Source organism: Amphiura filiformis, chromosome 14 (assembly GCF_039555335.1).
Source record: "Amphiura filiformis chromosome 14, Afil_fr2py, whole genome shotgun sequence".
Classification (NCBI taxonomy): Eukaryota; Metazoa; Echinodermata; class Ophiuroidea; order Amphilepidida; family Amphiuridae; genus Amphiura; species Amphiura filiformis.
This window is the reverse complement of record NC_092641.1, coordinates 43,774,896-43,790,192: the sequence shown is the minus strand read 5'-3', so window position 1 is coordinate 43,790,192 and position 15,297 is coordinate 43,774,896. Positions and strand designations below refer to the sequence as shown.

Here is a 15,297-nt window from a genome sequence, read left to right as displayed (position 1 = left end):
CTCAGATACCCCTTGCGTATGGATAAACAAGTGAAAAATGATGCACAAAATTGCTTCGATTTGGACCATCATTTACCAAAAATATCCAACTTCTGAGCAGACATCTTCCTACGTATGGATAAACAAGTGCCCTTTTCTCTTCTCTTTTGAACACAAAATCAGTTTTGGAAGCACGAATTGCTTCATTGGGCCTTCATTTTCACTTTTTTTTTTAACTATAATTTTACACCTCGAGTATCAAAATCGTCCACCAAATGGCTTCAATCGGGCTTTCATTTTGCAATTTTTTTCAAAATTCTTAGGAAGTAACATTCCCTCAGCTTTCCCAAATGATCGGGTGTGTGTGTCGGGGGGGGTTAGGGCGCCATCCTGTATCTTTTCTTCGGGGCGGCGCAAACCATCTCAGCCCCCCCCCGGGTAAGGGCCTTCTGCCGTAAGTGATAAATTCACTCATGCTTGCCAATTTAGATCATTCGAAGGAATTCCCAAAAGATTACTATCACGTATACGATATTTGGCGCTCGTAGACTAACTCGCCGATGCTCTTGTGATATTTGTGAGGCTTACGATAAGCCGCGTCCCTGGTGAACAGATTCAAACGTGCGCGCAACTAGTGTTTGTAATGGTTCAACGACCGATTGTCTTAACCAAACAACAAAACATGATTTCTACAAAAAATGACGATGCAATGTTCTCATGTATACGATATTTGGCGCTCAATGACTAACTCGCCGATGCTCTTGTGATATATGTGAGGCTTTCTATAAACCGATTCCCTGGTGAACAGATCGCAACGTGCGAGCAACTAGTGTTTGTAATGGTTCAGCGACCAAAACAACAAAACACAAACATTCCGTAGATTATCATTGGCTATTAACTGAGCAAAAAGTTAAATCGCCTTTGTGTCATAATGTGTTCCACAAAATATAGCATGTAGGGGACAGAAATTCAGACCAACCACAGACGAGACATACAACAACCACCGCATTACTGACACGCATGTTTACAAATACCGCGGGCTACTGTCACTTTTATTTTGCGGTCATTCCTGAACTTTAACCAAACGGATATTGCATTGTCAGACAATCGAATGTTGAAGGTAATGAAAGTGCGTCACTTATCGTGATGACCAGATATATTCTAATACAAAAGATACTCACTCAATACATATCCACCCTATTCATGATACGCTACAAGGGGCGGGACACCGATTACAGATGTAAAAAATCTACATTTGTCTGTTAGTACGACAACAATGAGAACTTATTTCTCAATGAATAATACAGTCACATGTTCAATTAATTAACACCAAAGCCAAACAGATAAATCATTATGTTTATACCCTGTTCGCTAATGTATAAGTAGGTCTTTGTATAGGACAGCGTGAAGATTGACCCCTTTAATAGATATCATTGATGGGCACTACCCATGGACATTCCAGTATGAACTAAAAACGGATATTGCAAAAATTTCAATTGAATTGAAGCATTATTTGTCACGTCATGTGCCAATATATCACGGCACCGAGGAGACGGAATGTACTTGAATGAATCCCCACCAGCAAATACTTGAAAGGTGTGTTAGCTCGTCGAACCTCTCTAGAATTGTATGAGTTCAAGAGAGTCGTATATGTATACCTAGCAGCGATTGCTGCCTCATGTAAACCTTTTACCCTTGCAACTTTAATCGAGCTATTCATTAAGGCAGTGGAACATTGCTCATTGCAACATTGAACTACATTCTCCTTAAACAATTCAGATGTTTTACCACTGATAAAAAAGTGATTTATTCAACCACACTATGACCAACAGTGCATGACGCCTGTTACCAACTGTCAACATTTGACAACCAGTTGCCTCAAGCGAATGTCACTTTCGGGAAAGCTGGACTAATCAAGGTCATTTGATGCAACTGATACACCACCGGGTGATATTACCCTTAGCTGCGTGACAGTAGAGCGACCACGAAGAAATGCTGAAAACTTTTAGAATTATGTGAGAGTGTCTTTCGAAGAACACATTTTGTAGTACATCTGAAAGTTTGTTATAGGTATGATTAAACCGGCAGCCATTCGGGGTTTTACTGATACAGGTTTCGTGCTCTTAGATGAGGATAACAACATATAAATCTACTAAGAAGACCGAGCTAGTCTAGTTCCACAAATCGAATACTGCACAACGACGCTTATCGATGCGATCCGGTGTGTTCATGTGGGCATTACGTCGGAATTAGCTGACTGGGTATCATGCCAATGCCAGTACATGCCAATATTTAGCCTAGATATACGGTATGTAGGCAAGTAGGGGAACAGCATAATGGAAAAAGGTCCTTTCCTAGTCCAGATTGATACGAATTTTAAACTTCATGTGGATAGAGCACTCCATATGATGCAGGTTTTTCATATAGACCAACGAATATAATCCAACCATTCGTTAACAACATAGCTAAGCGCCTGAAGTCTAAAATGTAAGCTCGAAGAATGGCGAGATTTATATGACTAGAGGCGCGTGCAATTTGCCATAAAGACGGAAGGAAAATTTCAAATGCTTAATATAGAAAACTCATTGACAGGTAGTATTCATCTTATGAGAAGCTCGTCGTATGCTTCAATTGGCTATTTATTAGTGCTTGAAATATGTGTCTTGATTCGAAATTTTGCAATTCATATCTTGAGAAATATTGAATGTTGCAACATCAGAAGCAAAGGGGCACAGTTTTGGCAAATTTCCTGAAATCGACTGTATTAAAAAAGCCACAAATCCTATCCGGGCTCTGCATGCTCTACAATGGTACAATTTCATGGAAATTTCGAAAATAAAATCCCTTCCATTAGATAAAATAATCAGTCAGTTTTACCCAGGATTAAAGTTACACTTAAATACCACTCAGTATTTGATTAACAACCTTAAACAATTACACACAGAATTCAATGTTCTGGTGTTGTCGAATGGTGGCAACACGAAACCATCTCAGTAATATTTTCTTATTCTCTTTGCTTATTCTTTACTACGTGTCCTTTCTTAAAGACGCAGTGAGTAATGTGAGAAGATGAAAGGAGGAAATTATGGACTTCCTCATCCTCTGTTACCATAGTTACTATGCAAGCTAGAAAATACTTGCCACGCGAATATTTGACTCTGTTGGAGTAGGGTTTGTATTGTTTAACTTTGAAAATAGAAAAAACACGACGCCCGGAAGCCAAAGCTGCATTTAAAATGCATTTACGGCAATTTATCTAGTTACAACGTAATTGAAAAATAACATTATAAAGTATAAGTCATACTGACCAAGGCAATTTTATTGAATTCGTGCATTTTGAAAGCTAAAAGTAAATCGCATTGCTAAGTCAAATAATAAAGCAATTCAATTTTTTAAAACTTAATGTCTACGGAGGAAACCTTTCACGTCCCACAAGTGTTCGATCAAAATTTCATGAATTGCGTAATTCATTTACAATTTGGTGCTTAGTCTCTTTTATTTAAAACAAAATCTTGTTTCCCCTTTTCTGAAAGCCGAATTTCATTTCACCTTGAATCCCCCAAATCCCTCTGGCGGAAATATTGATCGGTTTACTAGATGTGTATTGTCTGCGTCTGAATATTCTGTGATATGTCTTGTATAAAGTTTGTGAGCGGAATACCAGGTACTTGAACTGTGTATTCTGACAGATTATGTCAACCAAGGGCAACTAGAATCAGTTTCCGACAAAATTGTGTCATTAAGTCAGGAAAAATAGAATTCAGCAAATGAAGAGTTTGAGAACAATAGTCTGCATATTGTTATGCAGCATTGTTATGCTATAAATAATGGCTTGTTGATGGTACAACTCATTGATTGCTAATATCAAACTTGTCAAAGTAATTGTGATTGTATCACACAAGAAAATGAGACACATGGGGTTGTGAACTTAACACGATTTGGAAATAAGCTCTTCAAATATTAAAGGAAGTTACATGTATATAAGTGGGAAATATGTTAACACACTGATTCTAAAGTTGTATTGACATGTTTAGTTGGAATTTCAAACAAATATTTTTCCATTTAGATACTTATACACTATCCCAAGCGGGTGAAATTATTTAAATCTAATTTTATATCTGCTTATATAATAAGTCCATTGTATACATTCATTGTTAACTGCGAACCGGAAAAATGGAAACGTACTTTACCGTGGAACTTTTTGTCTACTAAACCTGTAGAGGGTGTCCCAATAAAAACAGAACCCTCACTGCGCCCTCTTTTTCTCCTATTTCTGAAAAATTGATCAAATGTATTTTGGTATGTAAAAAAAACCTTAAATCGTTAGCTTTAATAAAACAAAACAATTTTTTCAATCGGTTCACAATTTTTGAAGACATGCCCTCTTTAAGAAATATACCCGTTTTTCACTCTGTCCACGGATGAGGTTTGGCTACATCAAAGATTAAAACGAAAAGATAATAGCATTAGGCTTTGGAACGCATTCACTATAAGAGAGCCTCCAACATCTTCGCAACCGTATTACTGCCGCATTCGCAAGTATACGGTGCACAAGGAGGGTACGCAATGCAATTGATGCAATGAGGACCAAGGCTGAAACCTGTATTCGTCAAGGAGGCAACTAGGTAGAGGGCAAAGCAGCACAGTAAACTCACTTCAGAAGAACCAAGGACATACCAAACAGCCTTTTTAGTCTACCCTTTATTCCAAAAAGAGAAAATGACATGATGTAAATACAAAGAAAGCAAGAAATAACATAGTGAGAAAGTAAGAAACATAATAAAACAAAAAGGCATAAATAACCAAGAAAAATAACATTAAAAGTGCCATCCCACATCAATTTTGCCGACAAGTTAATGACACTAAACACAATCCGTAGCCCATAGGCCCACCGGAAAGCCCATTCCCTAAATAAAGTTCGTTGTTTTGTGAAGTTATCATTGAGGAATGCTTGATATTCATGCATGGTACGTGTACTCCTTTTAATCTTTGAAGAAGCGAAACCTCCTCCGTGGACAGAGTGAAAAACGGGTACATTTCATTAAAAGAGCATATCATCAAAAGTGGTGAGCTGATTGAAATATTTCTTTCGGTTTATTAAATTTACCAATAAAGGTTTCTTTACATATCAAAATATATTTGATTAACTGTTCAGAAAAAGGAGAAAAAGAGGGCACAATGAGGGCTCTGTTTTTATTGGGACACCCTGTATTATTATGATATGTTTTTTTTCTTATTCTGGACACAACTAAATTTAGATCCTACTATATAGTGAAGGAGCACTATATAATATGTCCATGATATCTTAGAGTAATTTTACAATGTAGATTTGTCAGAGGTCGCATTCTAAAATATCAATTACCTTTTGGGAATCATTTGAATGAGCCTACTACCAGCAAGTCTTGCGGAAGCAGCGGAGCAGGTCGTTTCTTACAATAAAGTATCCGCCAATAAAAAATGAAATTGTTTATAAACTTTTTTATCTTTGAACTTCCATTGCAAACTATTAAAGATCCATGTTTCCAGAGCTTTTTCGGTGAAAAGTTACCACATTGTTCTCCACTATTTATTTTAATATTGCTCTCGCTTGATAATGCTGTTTGGAAAGAATAACTCTTCTTATGTGACTTTTGAACTTGAACTTGATCATTTGAATTTGAGCATTGAACTTGAGCATTTGAATTTGAGCATTTGAACTTGAATCTTTCAAAGCAAAACAGTGTTCATAGCATGAAATTCATGTATGAATTGGTGAATCTGTCATCTATGATTATGCAACATGAAATTGTATTTAAACTTTATTTATCATTTCCAGAATGTACTTGGTGATCATCATGTTTATTCATATCCATATTGCTTAAATTTATCTCGTATTGAAATGTATTGTGTGTGTATTTTCCCCACATTTTCCCATTATGTTTCCTCATTTATATATTTTTTTTCTCTCTCGTTTACATATTTCTTATTTGTTTTATTTACTTACCTAGGTACTTTAAATTCATTCTTGTACTGTTTAATTCTTAGTCGCCTTTTATTGATTTTCTTAAATTATTAATGTTTTTCTTATTTATTCAATCTCTTATTTATTTATTTATTTACTACTTATTTACCATTATACTTTTTTTTCTTCTTCTTCTTACCCTGTCATTTGTGCTCTATCATTCATTATTATTCTTGGTAGGTTTCCGCCTCACACCATCTGTGTTTCTACTGCCTTAACTTCTTTTAGTGTATTAAACCCTCTTGTTTTTGTGTTAAGTGTTTTTCGTATCTATATAATTGTTGTATGTTGGTATTTTATGGCAGAAAAGTGTAATAATTGCTGTAAATTGATTTTAAGACATCATTCTCATATATCATGTACTTCTTGTAATTATTTATATCATACCCGTTGTGTTTATACTGATGTTGACAATCACCTAGATTGGTTTTGTTTCAAATGTACTGGTAACCTTTTCCTTTTAACCATTATGTCGATGACGATGAGTTCAGATTTGCTTTATTTTGTTTTGACAATACAATTGAGTTTAATCGTATGCTTAGTTTGAAATTAAATCCCTTTAACTTTGAAGATATGTTTCGGACATCATCCAATGAATCTATTAATTTGAATGAGCACACAAGCCCTCTCAATAATTGTTCTTATTTATTTGACAACGATATTACCTGTTCAGGTGATAATGATTTTTCAATTTTGCATTTCAATTCACGTAGTCTCAACAAAAATTTTGATAACATTCATAGCTTTATTTCTGGACTAAGTCACACTTTTACAATTATTTCCATTTCAGAAACGTGGTTAAATGATGACAATTTTAATATGATTGATATTAAAAATTATGTTCTCGTTAATGCACCCCGACAAGGTAGAAGAAGTGGTGGCTCTGCTATTTATATTCATGATTCAGTTGCTTACCGTGAAAGGGAAGATCTTAAATTAATTGTTGAATCATCTGATGACATCGACCACTCTGAGTCTGTATTTATTGAAATTTTAAATTCTGTTAACAAAAATATAATTGTGGGTAATATTTATCGTGCACATCGTACTAATGTAAATATGTTCCTTACTGACTTGGAAAATTGTGTTGCTAAATTGTCGTGTGAAAATAAGCAGTGTTATATTTCTGGTGATTTTAATTTTGATCTATTACAGTATACTAACAATAACACAATTAATGATTTTCTCAATATTTTTTACAATAATAATATGCACCCACTGATTGACAGGCCTACTAGAATAACACCCACTACCGCTTCTTTACTTGACAATATTTTTACAAACGTCCTCACACACCAAATAAAATCTGGTATTTTCGTTAGAGGCTTAACTGATCATTACCCTATTTTTCAAATTACCAAATCTATTCCACTTACACACCCACGCCACCACCAGCATACTACATATCGTTTAATTAATCAAAATAGAATCCGAAATTTTTCAGAATCATTTAAAACTGGTTGATTGGAATTTTGTTGAAAACATAGGTTCTTGTGAGCCTGCCTACATGGCTTTTCTTAATAAATTTTCTGATTTATATAACATTCATTTTCCCTTGAAATCGTCTCGCTCTAGTAGTTTTAGTAGTCGTCGAACTCCTCGCAAACCGTGGATTACAACAGCTGTCCTTAAATCTATTGTTCGAAAGGAAAAACTTTACAGAAAGTATGTCGGTCATCCAACAGAGTCTAATAAAACGAATTATCATGTTTATCGCAATCGACTGACTTCTATCATTAGGTCTTCCAAAAAGACTACTACGCTGAGAAACTAGAGAATTGTAAAAATAACTCAAAACGAACTTGGAATATTCTAAATTCCATTCTAGGTCGCCAACATAGGCTTGATCTTCCAACCATGTTTAACATCAATAACGTTTCAACTTCGGATTCTCAGCATATTGCAGATCATTTCAATTCATATTTTGTTAATATTGGATCTAAATTAGCTAGCAAAATTCAACAACCAAATACTGATTTTCGTGAATTTTTAATTAATGCTCATTCTCCTGTTAACTCACTCTTTTTTTCACCCACCAACTTCGATGAAGTAGTCAATCTTTGTATGGCACTGAAGCCTGGTGCAAGCTGTGGTCATGATGAAATCAAACCCGAGGTTATTAAAGCAGTCAGCACCTTAATCGCAACCCCACTTGTCCACATTTTTAATTTATCAATGTCTTCTGGTTTTGTTCCCCACCAACTCAAGATCGCTAAAGTTGTTCCCATTTTTAAAGATGGTGATCGCCACGATTCTTCCAATTATAGACCAATTTCAGTTCTTCCTGCTTTTTCAAAAGTTCTTGAGCGTCTGGTCCACAAGAGGCTGTACAATTTTATTTCCCGATTTAATCTACTTCATAACTCCCAATTTGGTTTTCGTTCTAACCGTTCCACATCTATGGCCATCATGGAAGTCTACAATAAAATTGTTAACGATCTCGATAACAAAAATCACGCCCTTGGTATCTTCCTGGACCTCTCGAAGGCATTCGACACGGTTAACCATGATATTCTTTTTTCAAAACTCGCTCATTACGGTATTCGTGGGAATGCCTTCGATTGGTTCAGGAGTTACCTTACTGATAGGTCCCAGTTCGTTAACTTTAATCATCGTAAATCAATTCATTTGAATACAAGTTGTGGAGTTCCACAGGGCTCGATCTTAGGCCCCTTATTATTCATTTTATATATAAATGACATTGTGTTTACAAGTAAATTCTTCTCATTTGTCATCTATGCTGATGACACTAATTTATTGGCTTCACATAAAAATCTCCATCAACTCATACATTCAGCTAATATCGAACTTACAAAAATTTCCACATGGCTCAAAGTAAACAAACTTTCCCTTAATATTAAAAAGACCACGTATATGTTATTTAAAACAAACACAACACGCGCTTAACGTATCCAGACACCATGTCAATAAATATTGAAAACAAACCTATCTCAAGGGTCTCTCACACAAAATTTCTCGGGATAATTCTTGATGATTCTCTAACATGGCATCAACATAACACTTATATTACAAATATTGTTTTGAAGTATTCAGGTATCCTTTATCGTCTTAAACACATACTTTCTGGCTCAACGTTATTTTCTCTTTATTCTAGTTTGGTTTTACCACATATTCAATATTGTAATATCATTTAGGCCGACAAGAATAATTGCAATTTACAATCTATTTATCTCAAACAAAAGAAAATTGTCCGTTTATGTACCAACTCACATTACCTTGCACACACACAACCTTTGTTTAAGAAAAATACACTTACAGTCTTTGATATTTACAAATATCAAATTTCCCTCTTTATGTATAAGTTCAAAAGTGGCTTACTCCCAAATATTTTCACTGATTATTTTAAGAAGAGTAATACCTTCCATTCTTATGGAACCAGGTCAGCTGAACTGTATAGACCTCACAACTTCAGAACAGATCTTGCAAATAACACAATTAAAAGACAGGGTCCATTGTTGGAATGTAATTGATCTCAATATTCGTAACTGTAACACCGTTAAATGTTTTAGTAACCTGTATAAAGATTATCTTGTATCACAATATGAGTTGTAATTAGATTGCTTCGGGATTTATCTATTGATCATGTTGATTTCCAATAAATATTTTCTTGACTTGTGCCTCGTAAAACCATTATTTATTATCATGATTATACTGCCATTGCCAACATACTTGTCTGTCTCACCTGTGTTGTCCTGTCTCGTTTTGCACATTGTAGTTTTGTCGCTTTATAATGTCTCTTGTCTCTGCACGTAGTTTTTAAGTTAGCTCTCTCATAAATTTCTTTCAGGGTGGCCAAACTTGTACGAGCCTTGTGCTCTTTTTTGGTCATCCCTCCATTAATTGCGTTTGTTTCGATTTATATGATAAACTTATATGGTAAATAAAACTGAAACTGAAACTGAAACTGAAAAGAAATATAAAACCTGAATTTAATTGTGAACCATCAATAATTGATAAATGTCAACTCTATAATTGCTTTTCATGCTCCAATTCAGACGACATAAATTTGGTTTTAAGAAATTCGAAATTAATACGATGCAATAAGATTGATATCTGTGAGTAATTGTGACGCTTGAGAATATTGTTAATCATCATTCCTCGCATTGACCTTGTTGGTTTACTTCATATTAACATGTAACCAACAAAATGGACAAATGAAGTGCTTTTAAAACACCTCTTGAAGCCCCCCTCAGATATGGATCTAATATGATGCCATTCTTTGATTCGCTTTCCAAATAAAATGTCAATTGTACATGAATTGGTTCATGGTGAACCAGAAAAAGAAAAACGCACTTTATTGTCAAATTTGCTGTCACAACAAATCTGTTCTAGGATTAATATCAAAGAGTAATAACGACATATTTGAGAATAAGACATATTTCTAAACTAAAACATCGTTAAATTCTTTCATCGCATTTGTATTTCACTTTCATCAATACAACCACCAAATGGACTGATCGTTCATCAGATTAAATGTCAAATAGAGCGAAAAACGCACTTTATTGTCAAATTAGCTGTCACACCAAATCTGCTATAGGCTGTAGATAAATTTTATACTCAGTCTGTTTTATTGTTAAAAAAATCTTGCAGACAAAAAATCCCTAGGCGTAAATATTGATCAGTTTCCTATAGTTGTGTGTTTCCTGTATCTGAATATTCGGTATTGTGTTGTATATATATAGTTGTGAGCGGATATTTTACTCTAGATACCGTCTTACATCTATGGATTCCGTTTAATACCTGCTTCGTTGGAAACACCAACAGAGAATCAACCTATACACCAGCAAGTCCCGCAGTAACAATTTCTTGTCGAATACGATAGGATTTCAGTCATAGGCACGTTAACACGGCTACAATAGGACTGGGGTTTTAACTTCCGGTCCAAATAGGTAGTCGAATTCGGAAGGCGACCATGCATTATAGTAGGCTTGAACAGGCACTGTCATAGTTTGGTTAGGGTTAGTTTAGGGTCAGGATTAGGGTTAGAGTTAGGGTTAGGATTAGGGTTATGAATATGCGTAGGGTTAGGACTAGCTTACACAAAATAATTGTTGTGGAGTGTTTTAATACAAAACGTTTTCATGACCTTTATAACCCGACAATTAATATTATTAAAATGTTTTTACCAAAACCAAAACCCAAGATATAACATGTTTAAAACGTTTTAACGTTTTGTGTTTGCTGGGAACGTATTCAACTGTCAAACATGCGGTTTCATTAAATACGAGTTCTTTGCTTTGGACATGTTTATTAAGTCTGATCTGGGTATGTGATAATTTCCTTTGAATTGACACCATACCATCAGATTAATATCTGTGAGTAATAGCGACGTCTTTTGACAATATGTTATATTTCTAAACATTGTCAATCATCTTTTGTTGTATTTTGTATTTTATATTTTATTTGTATTTTATCATTTATAACCAACAAAATGGGAGTTTATAATGTTTTCAAGAACATTTCAGGCGATTTGAATTTGATTGTAATCTTGAATTGCTCTCAAACTAAATGAAAAACTTGATTGTACATTCTTTGTTGATGGTGAACCAGGAATAGGAAAACAGCCTTTACTGTCAAACTTGCTGTCACAATAAATCGGTTCAATGTGTGTTTGCAGGTGTGCAGCGTTTGTAGGGGTGTGGGGGCGGGGGTGGTGTGCGTTGGTGGGATGTGTTTGTGTTACTGATGCTATTAAAAAAATATCTGCCTTCCAAACAAAAACCAAATATCTACCAATTTATTTTCTCAGAGATACGTATTTTTATCTTTACAAAACACTTGCCTCCTCCCAAGTAAGAGGCAGTATATGAAGAGTTTGTTTCAAAACGCGCTAACTTCAAAAGGCTGCTTTGTGTAAAATTTATTTGAAGATATTATTATTAACCTCCCACGTGCGAAGAAAGAAAAAATAAACATGAAAGATTGTTTTGTTCCAAAAGTAGCTAAATCAAATGGCAGTCATTTTAAAACTTTGCATTGAAACTTAAAAATGTTAAAATATAACAAGAAAAATTAAACACAAGGCAGATTTTGAAGTTAGCGCCTTTTGGAAACAAACTCTTCATATGCTATGTTATATTTATGTACAAATACTGCGTCTTACTTGGGATGGCTGCTCCCGGGTGTATGCCACAGGTTCTCTGATCAGACAGACAATAACAGTCAAACCAAGACACAGTTTTATTAAACACGTAATTCAATATTGTTATTATTGCCCCGTACCTTATACATAATACATATATCTTGCGTAACAACTTACAGCACTTTCATATATTCATTTTATACATAGCAATGCATAAAACAAAACCATAGTAGTAAACAGTGAACAACGTAACACGGTATTTAGACAGGTCGTTCACATACGCTTTCTATAAATAATGTCTACTTTACAAAAACACTCTGTTCTTGTTGAGTTTTTCTTACGTCCCCACATCAAAAATTTTCTTCAATAAACATGATAAAGATTTGTTTTGATAAAAAAAAAACTTGTCATTTAAGTTTTTATTTTGGTGAGATGGGACAGATGGACAAAAATCTCCACAATGTTCGACAAGGGAGGAAAGAGCATGAAACCTCCCTCCCCGAAACGTTTGATTGTTTTTCATTTTATTTTATGTCTTCATTAGGCATCAAACATAAAAAAAATGGGATAAAACGTTACGCAAATGCATGTGCTTTTTGTCCAAATTAACCACATATTTGGTCATTTTTGCTTTACGAATTGCACAGTTTTCTATAAACCTTTCATTCAAGGAAAGTTATTCTGGTAGCAAAAACGCCTCATTCATTCGGCTTCACGGATTTTACACCAAACTCCATCTCCCATTGAAGGAGAAATCTACGCCACTGGTAGAGACTGAGAGAGAAAATACAATGACGAGACACGGGCAGCAAAAAGAGACAGTGACACAGCGAGGGGGAAAGATACAGATAAACAAAGAGTCGACAAAGAGTTAAAAAGCAAAATAAAAAGAGACATAGGAGCTACTATCTGCTCTTGGCTTCTCTGGAAAGATGTTAGCATGGTTAGCTGACTACCTCTCGAACCGCTCCATGAAGGTTATATTGAATGGCAAATTGTCCAGTCTGAAGCGGATCAATGCTGGTGTCCCACAAGGATCCATCATTGTTCCTCTCCTGTTTGTAATATTCATTGATGACACATAACCTAAGACAGATAGACAGACATAACTACAGAGACAGATAGACAAGCAGAGACTGAAAGAAAACAAAGAGACGTAAAGACAGGAAGACAAAGAGAGAGAGAGAGAGAGAGAGAGAGAGAGAGAGAGAGAGAGAGAGAGAGAGAGAGTCAGACAGCGTAGGATGGAAAGAGAGACAAAGACAGAGAGAGAGATTGAAGTAAGTAGTGTTTGATGATACCAGAAAATCCTCTTTAAAATTATACCAAGTACTGCGCAGTACAGATGATTAAAATGTCACATGGTTTATTATGCTGGGAATTTGTATACATTTTGAATGTGTCGCCAGAATACTCTCTAAAGACAAAAGAATTGGGTTAACAACACTTATGCTCAGCATAAAATGTCAAAGACTACGTGCTCTTTGTGTATCTAGTTTTGTGGGCCTATATTATTGCTGTTTTCACTACTTTTCATTTTCTTTTCAATTTGTATTATAATCATTCGAAAGAAAAAGACATGTACACAAAAACAATTTAGCGCACACCAAATGTGATATATCAGCCTTAAATCAATTAAAATTTACAATTACAAAATATAAACCATCTCAAAAATAAATATTTACAATATTAACAGCCTATTTACATTATCTACATCTGTTGGTGTTAGGGAGTTTGAAAAGTATTGAAATTGAGGTTCGGTCATATTTTAAATATGACCAAAACAAAGCGGTTTGTGAAGGAAAGGATCTATTTTCTTATCATTTTCTGTTATATAATTGACTTATTGTTAGATATTTTGGCGACCATTTTGAAAAGCGCCTTCTATCTCGAGGAATTTGGCTAGGTAAGTGAAACTTGGTCCAAAATACTACGAAAGGGATTTTTCTTATTTCGTTACAGGATTCAGTTTTATGGCCTAAACTATACTATATTATGGGTATTGTCGATTCCGCATGATTTGTTTTTTGACACTCTTGCAAATTTCAGATGTAGAATACACCCTTTATATTATAATGCAGGGTGCTCACGGATTCTCGATGACTTTTCAATGACCTAATTATATAAAATGCCAGATCTAGAGATACTACAACATACTAGAAATCGGTTAATTTCAAATGAGATTACCTGAATGGGGGATTCCATTTGAAATACACATATTAGGGTCACGTTTCCACAGGGGGTGTATGAATTTAAACTATCATCCCAAACACTGGTGCTTTTCCTCCGCCTCTCTTTTACACTCTTGTTTTTTTTTACAAACTTTGATTTATCACTTGAAATTTCTGTGACCGTAACCATAACATTTGACCTTTCTCTAAATTACCATTACCAAAATCAAAATTCTAAAACTTTTCCAACTTGCGATCGAATTCGACCAGCTGTGTTTTACATATTGATCCATAAAAGTTTCACAAGTTTATTTAAGAATATTATCTTTCAAATCAAGAAACCAAGTTTGCCAAATCGAAAACCAGGTTTGTTTGAAAAGCCACCTTTGTTAATGGTAATTATTCTGAACTTAATAAAGTTTGATCACACTTCAAAGCCATTTAGTGCTAATTATTCCGAACTTAATAAGTTTGATCACAAAACAAAACGACTTAATTATAATTATTATTCCGAACTTAACAAATTTGATCACCCAATAAACTGACTTAGTGCTAATTATTCCGAACTTAACAAGTCTGATCACACAACAAAACGACTTAGTGCTAATTATTCCGAACTTAACAAGTTTGATCACACAAGAAACCGATATAATGCTGATTATTCCGAACTTATTATAATAAGTTCGGAATAATCAGCACTATTTCAGTTTCTTGCGTGATCATATATACTTAAAATTTTGATCACACAAGAAAACGACTTAGTGCTAATTATTCCGAACTTAACAAGTTTGATCACACAAGAAATGACTAAGTGCTAATTTTACCAAACTTAACAAGTTTGATCACACAACAACCACTTAGAGAATAAACGATAGGAATTTTTATTTTGCTTATCCTCTACCGTGTGATAGACGACAGGCAGGTCCAATATTTTGAGTAGTGGATGCCGGCGCAGCCGGTATCCACTACGATAAAAATATTGGACCTGCCTGTCGTCTATCATAGGTAGAGGATAGGCAAAATAAAAATTCCTATCGTTTATT

The 15,297-nt window shown here is 34.7% G+C and overlaps 1 protein-coding gene across 1 annotated transcript in view; it reads right to left on the bottom strand.

Annotated features, from left to right (window-relative positions):
• Nucleotides 1-15,297, bottom strand: part of LOC140170149 (uncharacterized) — a 183,341-nt gene that overhangs the window by 10,112 nt on the left and 157,932 nt on the right. The window lies entirely within an intron of this gene.